This window comes from Colobus angolensis, unplaced genomic scaffold (assembly GCF_000951035.1).
Source record: "Colobus angolensis palliatus isolate OR3802 unplaced genomic scaffold, Cang.pa_1.0 Scaffold8, whole genome shotgun sequence".
Classification (NCBI taxonomy): Eukaryota; Metazoa; Chordata; class Mammalia; order Primates; family Cercopithecidae; genus Colobus; species Colobus angolensis.
In genome coordinates this window covers 17,837,097-17,847,498 of record NW_012121820.1, presented here as the reverse complement: position 1 = coordinate 17,847,498, position 10,402 = coordinate 17,837,097, and the positions used below count along the sequence as shown (strand labels likewise).

Here is a 10,402-nt window from a genome sequence, read left to right as displayed (position 1 = left end):
TACCTCAGTTGAAAATGCAGAAATCACCAGTCTTCTGTGTCGCTCGCGCTGGGAGTTGGAGACTGGAGCTGTTCCTATTCGGCCATCTTGCTCCACCCCCGGACCAGCATCCTTTCATTGATGAGAGCAAACCCCAGAGAAATAGGAGTCAAGTTTACCACCCTAGCAAAGAAGTCCATCTTTATAACTTTTAACAAACATATGAATATCCCTAAACAATATATAACATTGCTTTGTGTGTTTTAAAGCTTAATATAAATCACATAAGTTGCATCCTCTGCAATATTCTTTTTTCCTACCAACATTATGTTTTTGAGAATTATCCATATTCTCTCTTTTTTGAGACAGTCTGGCTCTGTTGCCCAGGCTGGGGTGCAGGGTGTGATCTCGGCTCACTGTAACCTCTGCCTCCCAGGATCAAGTGATTCTCCTGCCTCAGCCTCCCGAGCAGCTGCGATTACAGGTGCCCACCACCACACCCAGCTAATTTTTGTATTTTTTGTAGAGACAGAGTTTCACCATGTTGTTCAGGCTGGTCTTCCGACCTCAAGTGATCTACCTGCCTTGGCCTCCCTAAGTGCTGGGATTACAGGCGTGAGCCACCGCACCCGGTGAAGTATCCGTATTCCTACCTCTCACTGCTATGTAGTATTTTACTATATGACTACACTATAATTTATTTTCTACATTTACCTATTGGTGGATATTTAGATTGTTTCTAATTTTTCAATATTTCAAACAATGCTTCAGAGAATATCTCCAACAGGGTTCCTTTTGTGCATGTTCATTTCCCTGGGTTTTCTATTCAGGAGTAGGATTGCCAAGTCAAGGGCCTACACATCTTCTACTTGGTTAGCTATTGCCACAAGTCCATGACCAGTTAGATGGAGCGTTTTCATGTTTATTGGCCATTTGTATTTCTTCAGTGGCTCTATATTCACATCCTTTGTCCATTCACCTAATATACATTTTTTAGGAATTCTTTATATATTTTTTGAATTCTCATCCTTTGCCAGCCAAAACATTGCAGAGATTTTCTCCCATTTAGTAGTTTATCTTTTTTCCCTTTATGATGTCTTTTGGTGCACAGAATTTCTACATTTAATCTGGTTGACTATACCAAGTTTTTTCATTTTTGATTTGTGTGATGATTAATTTTACGTGTCAATTTGACTGGGTCATGGCATGCCCAGATATTTGGTTAAACATTATTCTGGGTGTGTCGGAGAAGGTGTTTGTAGATGAGATTAACTTTTGAATCTGTAGACTGAGTAAAGCAGATTGCCCTTCCCAAGTGGGTGGGCCTCATTCAATCCATTGAAGGCCTGAATAGAACAAAAAGCTGGAGTAACAGAATTCTTTCTCCCTGACTGCTCATGCTGGTACTTTGGTCGTCTCCTGCCTTTGGACTTTTTTTTTTGAGACGGTCTCTCGCTGTCACCCACGCTGGAGTGCAGTGGCGGGATACCGGCTCACTGCAACCTCTGCCTCCTGGGTTAAAGCTATTCTCTTGCCTCAGTCTCCTGAGTTGCTGGGATTACAGAGTCCCGCCACCATGCCCAGCTAATTTTTTTGTATTTTTAGTAGAGATGGGATTTCATTGTGTTGGCCAGGCTGGTCCCGAACTCCTGACCTCAAGTGGTCCACCTGCCTTGGCCTCCCAAAGTGCTGGGATTATAGGCATGAACCACTGCACCCGGCCTGCCTTTAGACTGTTATTTGGACCATTGACTCTCTTGGTTCTCAGGCCTTTGGACTCAGACTAGAACTAAACCACTGGCTCTCCTGTGTCTCCAGCTTGCTGACTCCAAATCTTGGGGCTTAGCTTCTATAACCATATGACCTAATTTTTTATAATAATCTCTCTCTATTCTGTTGGTTCTGTCAGAGGTGTTTGAACCAGAGCAACTCCATCTTGAGTAGGTGCTAGGTAAAATAAGGCTAAGACCTGCTAGGCTGCATTCCTAGCTGGTTAGGCATTCTAAGTTACAGGATGAGATAGGAGGGCACAAGACACAGGTCATAAAGACCTTGCTGATAAAACAGGTTTGCAGTAAAGAAGCCAGCTAAAACCCACCAAAACCAAGATAGCAACAAGAGTGACCTCTGGTCGTCCTCACTGCTACACTCCCACCAGCACCATGACAGTTTACAAATGCCATGGTAATGTCAGGAAGTTACCCTATATGATCTAAAAGGGGAGGCATGAATAAACCACCCCTTGTTTAGCATATAATCAAGAAATAACCATAAAAATGGGCAACCAGCAGCCCTGGGGGTTGCTCTGTCTAAGGAGTAGCTATTCTTTTATTCCTCTACTTTCTTAATAAACTTGTTTTTGCTGGGTATGGTGGCTTATGCCTGTAATCCCAACACTTTGGGAGGCCGAGGCGGGTGACCTGAGGTCAGGAGTTCAAGACCAGCCTGGCCAACATGGTGAAACCCCGTCTCTACTAAAAATTCAAAAATTAGCCAGGCATGGTGGTAGGTGCCTGTAATCCCAGCTACTTGAGAGGCTAAGGCAGGAGAATTGCTTGAGCCTGGGAGGCGGAGATTGCAGTGAGCTGAGATCATACCACTGCATTCCAGCCTGGGTGACAGAGACTCTATGCCCCCACCCCCACCCCAAAAACAAACAAAAACACAACTTGCTTTCACTTTACTCTATGGACTTGCCCTGAATTCTTTCTGACATAACATCCAAGAACCCTCTCTTGGGGTCTGGATCCGGACTCCTTTCCAGTAACACTTCTGTTTTTCTGGAGCACTCAGAGTAATACAATTTGTGATGTTTTGCGTCTTGTTAAGGAACTATTTCCCTACCCTGAGGTCCTGAAGATGATTTTCTTTAGTTTCTAAAGATCGTAAAGTTTTGCTTTTCAAATTCACATGTTTAATCTAACTGGGGGTTATTTTCATGTATGCTACAAGGTAGGAAGCCATTTTATTTTTTTTCCCAAATGATTAACCAGTTGTTCAGTGTTATTTTTAAACAATCCATCTATATTAGTTTCCCAAGACTGTCATAACAAATTACCACAAGCTGGGTGGCTTAAAACAACAGCAATTTATTTTCTCACAGTTCAGAAGGCCAGAAGTCTGAAATTAAGGTGTCAGCAGCACTGGTTCCTTCTGAAGATTCTGAGGGAGGAAACCTCCCGTGCCTCTCTCTTAGCCTTGGTGGTTGCCAGCAATCCTTGGCATTCCTTGGCTTGTGGACACATCACTAATCTTTCTCTCCATCTTCACATCGTCTTATTTTCTGTGTCTCCCTGTGTCTTCTCCTCTTCTTATAAGGATACCAGTCATTGGATTTAGGGCCCACCCTAAAACCAGGATGAGTTATTCTTGAAATCCTGAACTAATTACATCTGGAAAGATTCCGTTTCCAAATAAGTTAATATTCTGAGGTTCTGAGGGGACATGAATTTTGGGGGGTACACTATTCAGCCCACTATATAGCATCATCTTTTGCTACTCTTTTGTAAATTCTATTTCTGTTGTTTGTCAAGTGTCCGTTTATGTGTGGGCAGAGTGGTCATTTTATAATGTAAATCTCTGATGAAATGGTGATACATTTTTCATGAGATAATCTTATTTAATCCTCACAACAGTGCCATGAAGTAGGTGCTGCTAAAATCACCTACCGTCAAGGGGTGTGTCAGTCAGCATTTGCTAAGTATGACGTAATAACAAACAACCCCAAACTCTCAGTGACTTACAAAGCTTTCTTCATCACATTACACATCACAGCTGTAGACTGACTGCAGCTTTGCTCTGTGTCTTTTCATTCCAGGGTCCAGACTGAAGGCACAGGCCCTATCCAAGACACAACGTTTCCAGTGGCAGAGATAAAAAAGTAAGATTTTAGACTCAAACATGCAATGGCACTCCAGGTTTCTGCTGCGAACTGGCATATATCTCTCTAGCTCACATTTCACTGGCCAAAGGAAGTCTTGTGGTTAAGCTTGACAATGGGCTGGGGAAGTGCACTCCTTCCTCTGGAAGGTACATAAGTCGCATGGCAACTGGCTAGGATGGATAATTCTCTTACTGGCCAAGGGAAGGGCAAATAATGGAGAAAAATAATACGTCAACCACAAGGGTTGAGTAACTTTCCCAAGATCAAACCACTGGGAAGGGACAGAGGCAGGATTCAAACTCAGACAGTCTGTCTCCAAAGCCATAGTGAACTCCGTGACTCCCTACTGCCTGTTAGATGGAATCCAAATATATTTAAGCTTTAGCGCATTCCTGCAGCCTGGAGGGCCCTTCTACGTAATTTGTGTGCTGAATTCACTCTTTAAGACTCCACCCTAATCTCAACTCCTTGGATTCACTCTTACTTGTTATGTGTTCCCTCTGCTGTAAGGCCCTTGCACAATGTTCCCAAATGTTTGCAGTATTTTGGGATGAAAGGAGTGAGGAGCACAAGCTGCAACTGGACTGCGCTCCTGAGGAGGAGAACACTTGGCCTACTTTTCCACCCCTCTAAACTAAGCTTAGCACCTTGTGCTTGGGTGACTCTGACAGGTCAGCCCCACATGACTCACTCTGTAAGCCTTCAGCGCCATCACCACAAGGTCCTGGGCTAGGGTGTGTGAGTTGGTGGTTGGTGGGGGGAGGTGGAAATTAACTTTCACCTTTCAGGAACCTTTCCCTTCCCCAGGAGAAGGACAAGCGTAAGTCCTTCCCTGAAACAGTCTGGGCAAGTCTCTACTCATCACTTCTAGGAGGACTGGGGAGGCCCTGGAAGGTGCAGAGGAGGCAGCTCTGAGAAGTAGAAAGCACCAAACTGCACCATGGAAGACTTTACTAATTTGTCCAAGTGATTGAATTTACCTTCTCTGAGCTTCAGTTTCCCCAGCTATAAAGTGGCAAAAACGCTGATCTTGCCCTCTTCCTTAAGTTGCTGCAAAAAGACATCGTAAAAATCTTTAGGGTGCCAGGCGGGGTGGCTCATGCCTGTAGCAGATCACCTGAGATTAAGAGTTCAAGACCAGCCTGGCCAACATAGTGAAACCTCATCTCTACTAAAAATACAAAAATTAGTCAGGCATGGTGGTAGGCACCTGTAATCCCAGCTATTCAGGAGGCTGAGACATGAGAATCGCTTGAACCTGGGAAGTGGAGGTTGCAGTGAGCAAAGATAGTGCTACTGCACTCCAGCCAGGGCAATGGAGCAAGACTCCATCTCAAAAAAAAAAAAAAAAATCTTTAAGAATGCAGCCTGAAATCACACAGACTTGTACGGGAATCCTTCTCATAAGCTATGTGATAAGAAAGTTACAGATCCCCATGAGCCATTACAGCTACCTCCCAGGGTGAGAAAATTATGTAAGTAACTTTCATAGCATATACTAAGTACTCAATAATGTTGGCTATTCCTATATGAGATAATGATACTTATTATTATTTAGGGAAAGGCCCAGACAAGGACCCATCTATGAACATTGAAAGGAGGGAGTACAGAGGCTAACTTTTCTTTGAATTGGTTGCTTCTTTTAGCCAAGTATAAGGTGTGGCTCAAAGGAATGAGGAAGCAGTTAATGAAGTGACAGGGCACAGAATACTGTTTGTCTTCACAGATCTTGTGGGAGGGATAGAGTGGTTAGCTGACCTTCCCAAAAGATCAGAGATCCTGATCTCTTGTCCACCCACAGATGCAGGCCACTTGACTCTGTCCCGTCCCCTCCTAGCAGTCCAGTCACCACGTCCTGGTAAGGCTGCCTTTGACATAATAATAACAATGGTACCTGTACTAATGATATTGTTACTTTGAAGTGTACGAAGGTTTTCTAATACATTATCCCAGTTATCCTTTATTATCTCTCTCCCATTCATAGCATCCAGAGTTAGGAAGGATATTGCATGCAGATCATTCTGCATTTTATAGATGAGAACTGTGAAATTTGAATAAAGGAAGGGATCTATCTACTCAAGGGCTGGGATTTCCCTCAGACTACACAATAGGTTAATAGCAGGGGCAGGACTAGAACCTGCAGCTCCTGACTACCAGCCTAGTGCCAGTGCCTCTTTCAAGTCACATTTGCGTTGGCTTTCCATTCCCATGGCCTCCCAGTCTATTATCTTATCTCCTGGGCCACTACAGTGGTTCCTACTGGTCCTGCCTGCTTCTGATCTCTCCCCACCCATTTCTTCTACACATACAGTCACATAATTGTCTGGAAGCACAGCTTTGATCTTGTCTTTTCCTTCCTAATAGAACTTGCCCATTTTTTCAACTTGAGAAGTCACCAGGATCCAGTTCAGTTTCCCAATGAAGATTTAATCCTTCCTTGAATGCATATATTGACAAGGAGTTCATCACTCCCAAGGTGGTCCATTCCATTCTTGGGTAGCTCCAGCTGTTAGGGAGTTCTTTATAGTGAGCTGAAATTGTCTTACTGGATATCCCCCACACTGGAGCTGATGGAATTCTCTCTCTCTCTTTTTTTTTTTTGAGACCGAGTCTCATCACTCTGTTGCCCAGGCTAGACTGCAGTGGTGCAAGCTCAGCTCACTGCAACCTCTACCTCCTAGGTTCAAGCAATTCTTATGTCTCAGCCTCCCAAGTAGCTGGGACTATAGGCATGAGCCACCAAGCCTGGCTAATTTTTTTGTATTTTTAGTAGAGACATGGTTTCACCATGTTGGCCAGGCTGGTCTCAAACTCCTGGCCTCAGGTGATCTGCCCACCTCGGCCTCCCAAAGTGCTGGGATTACAGATGTGAGCCATCACTCGGCCCTTTTTTTTTTGTTTTAAGACAGAGCTTCACTCTTGTTGCCCAGGCTGGAGTGTAGTGGTGTGATCTCAGCTCACTGGTTGTTCAAGACATTCAACCTCCCAAATAGCTGGGATTACAGGCATGTGCCACCACACCCAGCTAATTTTGTATTTTAGTAGAGATGGAGTTTGACCACGTTGGCAAGGCTGATCTTGAACTCCTGACCTCAGATGATCCACCTGCTTGGCCTTCCAAAATGTTGGGATTACAGGCATGAGCCACAGCATCTGGCCAATGGAATTCTTTCATATCCATTCCAGCAGCAAATCTGTAGTCACTGTTTCATATGAACCAGGTCCTGGATGGACTAGGTGCTGAGGAGAACAGCATATAAATTTGACATGGATCCTTCCCTCAGAGAGGATGGCCTAGGAGTTTGCTAATGCAAAATTTTTTGTTTTGTTTATTAGATCTAAACGAAAGGAAACAAATCAAATCCCCTTTCTGTATGATAGCCCTTCAGAGGTGTGGAGATAGTCACCATGTCACCCCTGTGCTTTCCCTTCTCCAAGCTATTTAAATCATTCATCATACAGCATGGCATCCAGGTCCTCTATGTTCCGGTCTCCTCTAGACATGCTCCAGTCCTCCTGAGAATATGGGGCTCACAAATGAGCTCAGTGGTCCAGCTGTGATCCATCTAGGGCAGAGCTGGCCCAACTCTGGTTTCTTTTTTTTTTTTTATTTTTTTGAGACGGGGTCCCACTGTTGTCACTCATGCTGGAGTGCAGTGGTGTGATTTCGGCTCAATGCAACCTCCGCCTCCCAGAGTCAAGGGATTCTCCTCTCTCCCAAGTAGCTGGGATTACAGGAGTGTGCCACCATGCCTGGCTAATATTGTATTTTTTTTTTTTTTTTTTACTGGGGACAAAGTTTCACCATGTTGGTCAGGCTGGTCTCGAACTCCTGACCTCAGGTGATCCACCCACCTCGGCCTCCCAAAGTGCTGGGATTGCAGGCATGAGCCACTAAGCCCGGCCTCAACTCTGGTTTCCATTGATACAATATTCATATTCACTTTCTCCTCCTTCCTTTCTTCCCTTTCTCTTTCCTCTTTCTCTTTGTTCCCTCCTCCCTGCCTCCCTCTCTCTCTTCCTTACTCCTTTTCTCTCTTCCTTTCTTTCTTTTTGGCAGCACGTTGCATTGTTGAGCTTGAGGTCAACTAAAACCGTTAAATCACTTTCACTGTAACTACTCTTGATCTAGATTCTTTCTACACTGTATTTGGGGCACTTGCTCATTTGGAAGGGCACTGTCCAATATGGCAGCCATTGCGGCCTTTCAAATTTAAATTACTTAAATAAAATTATTATTTTGCATTTCCTCAGTTGGACTAACCACACTTCAAGTGCTCAATAGCCACAGAGGGCTAGTAGCCACCATATCAGAGAGCAAAGATTCAGGATATTTCCATCATCATGGAAAGTTCTGTGGGACTGCTCTGGTTTGGACCTAAGTGCAGGAGTTTATACTTACTTTGAGGCATGTCATCTTGAGAGTTCCAGCTTGGCCTCCAAGGCTGCTGAGAGCTTTAAGAAACTGATTCTGGTTTCCGGAGTGTTCACTTTCCCTCCCAACCTCATGACAACAGTAGATTTGATCAATGTTTCATACCTTCCTCTGCTTCATCTAAAACCAACTGATAAAAATCCCCAGCAGAACAGAGAGGCTTGCAACCGAGCCCGCTATGTGGCACCCTGCTCTCCAGCCCCATGCGGCAGTTGTGCAGTCATTTAACAAATTAGACCTATATCCTAGGTATTGTGCTGGGTATCAGGTACCTACAAGGAACACGGAAGACATCAAAAAAAAGAAAAGAAAAGAAACGAAAAGAAAAAAGAGTCCTGCTGAGTTGGGTGGTCTAGTAGTTCAAATGTCTTTGCCTCCCATTCAAGGCTGCTTCTTCTGTTTTGTGGTTGTTAAAAGTGGAAGCTTGGGGCTGGGCACAGTGGCTCACACCTGTAATCCCAGCACTTTGGGAGGCCGAGGTGGGCGGATCACTTGAGTCCAGGAGTTTGAGACCAGCCTGACCAACATGGTGAAACCCTGTCTGTACTAAAAATACAAAAATTAGCTGGACATGGTGGTATATGCCTGTAATCCTAGCTACTCGAGAGGCTGAGGCAGGAGAATCACTTGAACCCAGGAGGTGGAGGTTGCAGTGAGCCAAGATTGTACTACTGCACTACAGCCTGGGTGACAGAGTGAAAGTCTGTCTCAAAAAGAAAAAAAACAAAAACAAAAACAAAAAACAAACAAACAAAAAAAGACGGAAGCTTGGGAGTCAGCTTCCCGTTTGGATCCTGGCTCTGACACTTTAGAAGCTATGTGATGTCTTTTGTGTTTCTGTTTCAGCATGCATAATGTGGGAATAAGAATAACCTCTAATGTTATTGTGAGAATTAAATGAGTTAGTGCAAATAAAGCTCTTAGAACAATAAATACAGTAAATGTTCCTAACAAGTGAGTTATTATCAGTTCTTATTGTTAATCATAATCTTCCTTCCTGGACAAGCCATGTTCAGTTCTGCTTTGGGGCCTCAGTTCCTTTAGTGGTGTCCTCCCTTAGTTTGTGTAAGTCCTTGGAGGCCCAAACCCTGCCTCTCCTTCCTGCTTTCTTATGTTCTCTGCTGCTCACTTTGCACCTGCTCTTAGTATCCTGTACTTGAGGTGTGGACCACAGTGAAGAACCAGAATTGTTGGGCTTCATCTTGGCTCTGTGCTTCCTGGAGGGGAGACCTAGGATAGGCTCCTGATCTGCAAAATGGGATAATCCCAGCTGCCACGTAAGTGAGACAAGTAGGTGAAAGCTACTTAGTAGGCCTTTGCATATGTCCTGACTTCCAGTAAAACCCTGGCAAGTGAGTGACATTTGCTTCTTCCTTCTGTTTCTTCCTTTAGCATCTAACAAAGGAGGCCCAGGCTCATTATTCCGGGCACTTCTGGAGGGCCTGGCCCTGCCCCAGGAGCCCTAGGGCAGGAATTCCTCTCTTTATCTGTAGAAGGCAGACACTTTATCCCTGCCCCATCTTCTTCCAGATGCTATCTTGGGCTCGCTGAACACGGGTTAGTTCCTCCTCTCTCCTAGCCTCAGTATGTACTCCAAGCAGTACCTAAAGGAGTGCCTATAAGGGCTGTGGTGGTTATAACGCTAATTTAGAAAAGCCCATACTTTGGGGATGTTTGGGCTTGTGGAGGGTGGGCGTCGGGATCCCAGAGCCAGGGACTCGGCCTTGGAGAGCCCCCAGAGAGTCCAGAGGTTGCCACCTGCGAGGGGCTAGAACGCGCCGGGCGATCCTCCGCGAGCCCTGGCCGCGGGAACAATGGGAGCGCGGCGTGGAGGAGGGTGGGCGTGGGCCAGGTCCCGGTTGGAGGTAGACGAGGTCGGCGAGCTGGGCGCGGGGCCGCGGGGTTACCCCGGGGCACCGGGCACACAGCCGAGAAGTCTAAGCCAGTGAAAACCTAGGTCGGCGCTGGCGGGAACACGGGAGGAGGTGGGGGCCCCGGGTGGGGTCTGCTCCTCTTCTTCGCCCGGCCTCTGAGCCCACTGGCTCGGGTTCTCGCCGGGCCCACGTGGGGAAGCCGGCGGATAGCCCCCAGCGCCGGGGGGGTTC

General features: G+C 45.6%; 1 protein-coding gene across 1 annotated transcript in view; it reads left to right on the top strand.

The window, feature by feature from the left end:
* Positions 1 to 9,479: 9,479 nt before the first annotated feature.
* Positions 9,480 to 10,402, top strand: part of EPB41L1 (erythrocyte membrane protein band 4.1-like 1) — a 138,909-nt gene continuing 137,986 nt past the window's right edge. The window contains exon 1 of the mRNA XM_011929119.1: positions 9,480 to 9,587. The gene's annotated coding sequence lies outside the window, so the exon portion shown is untranslated. The remainder of the gene's footprint in view (positions 9,588 to 10,402) is intronic.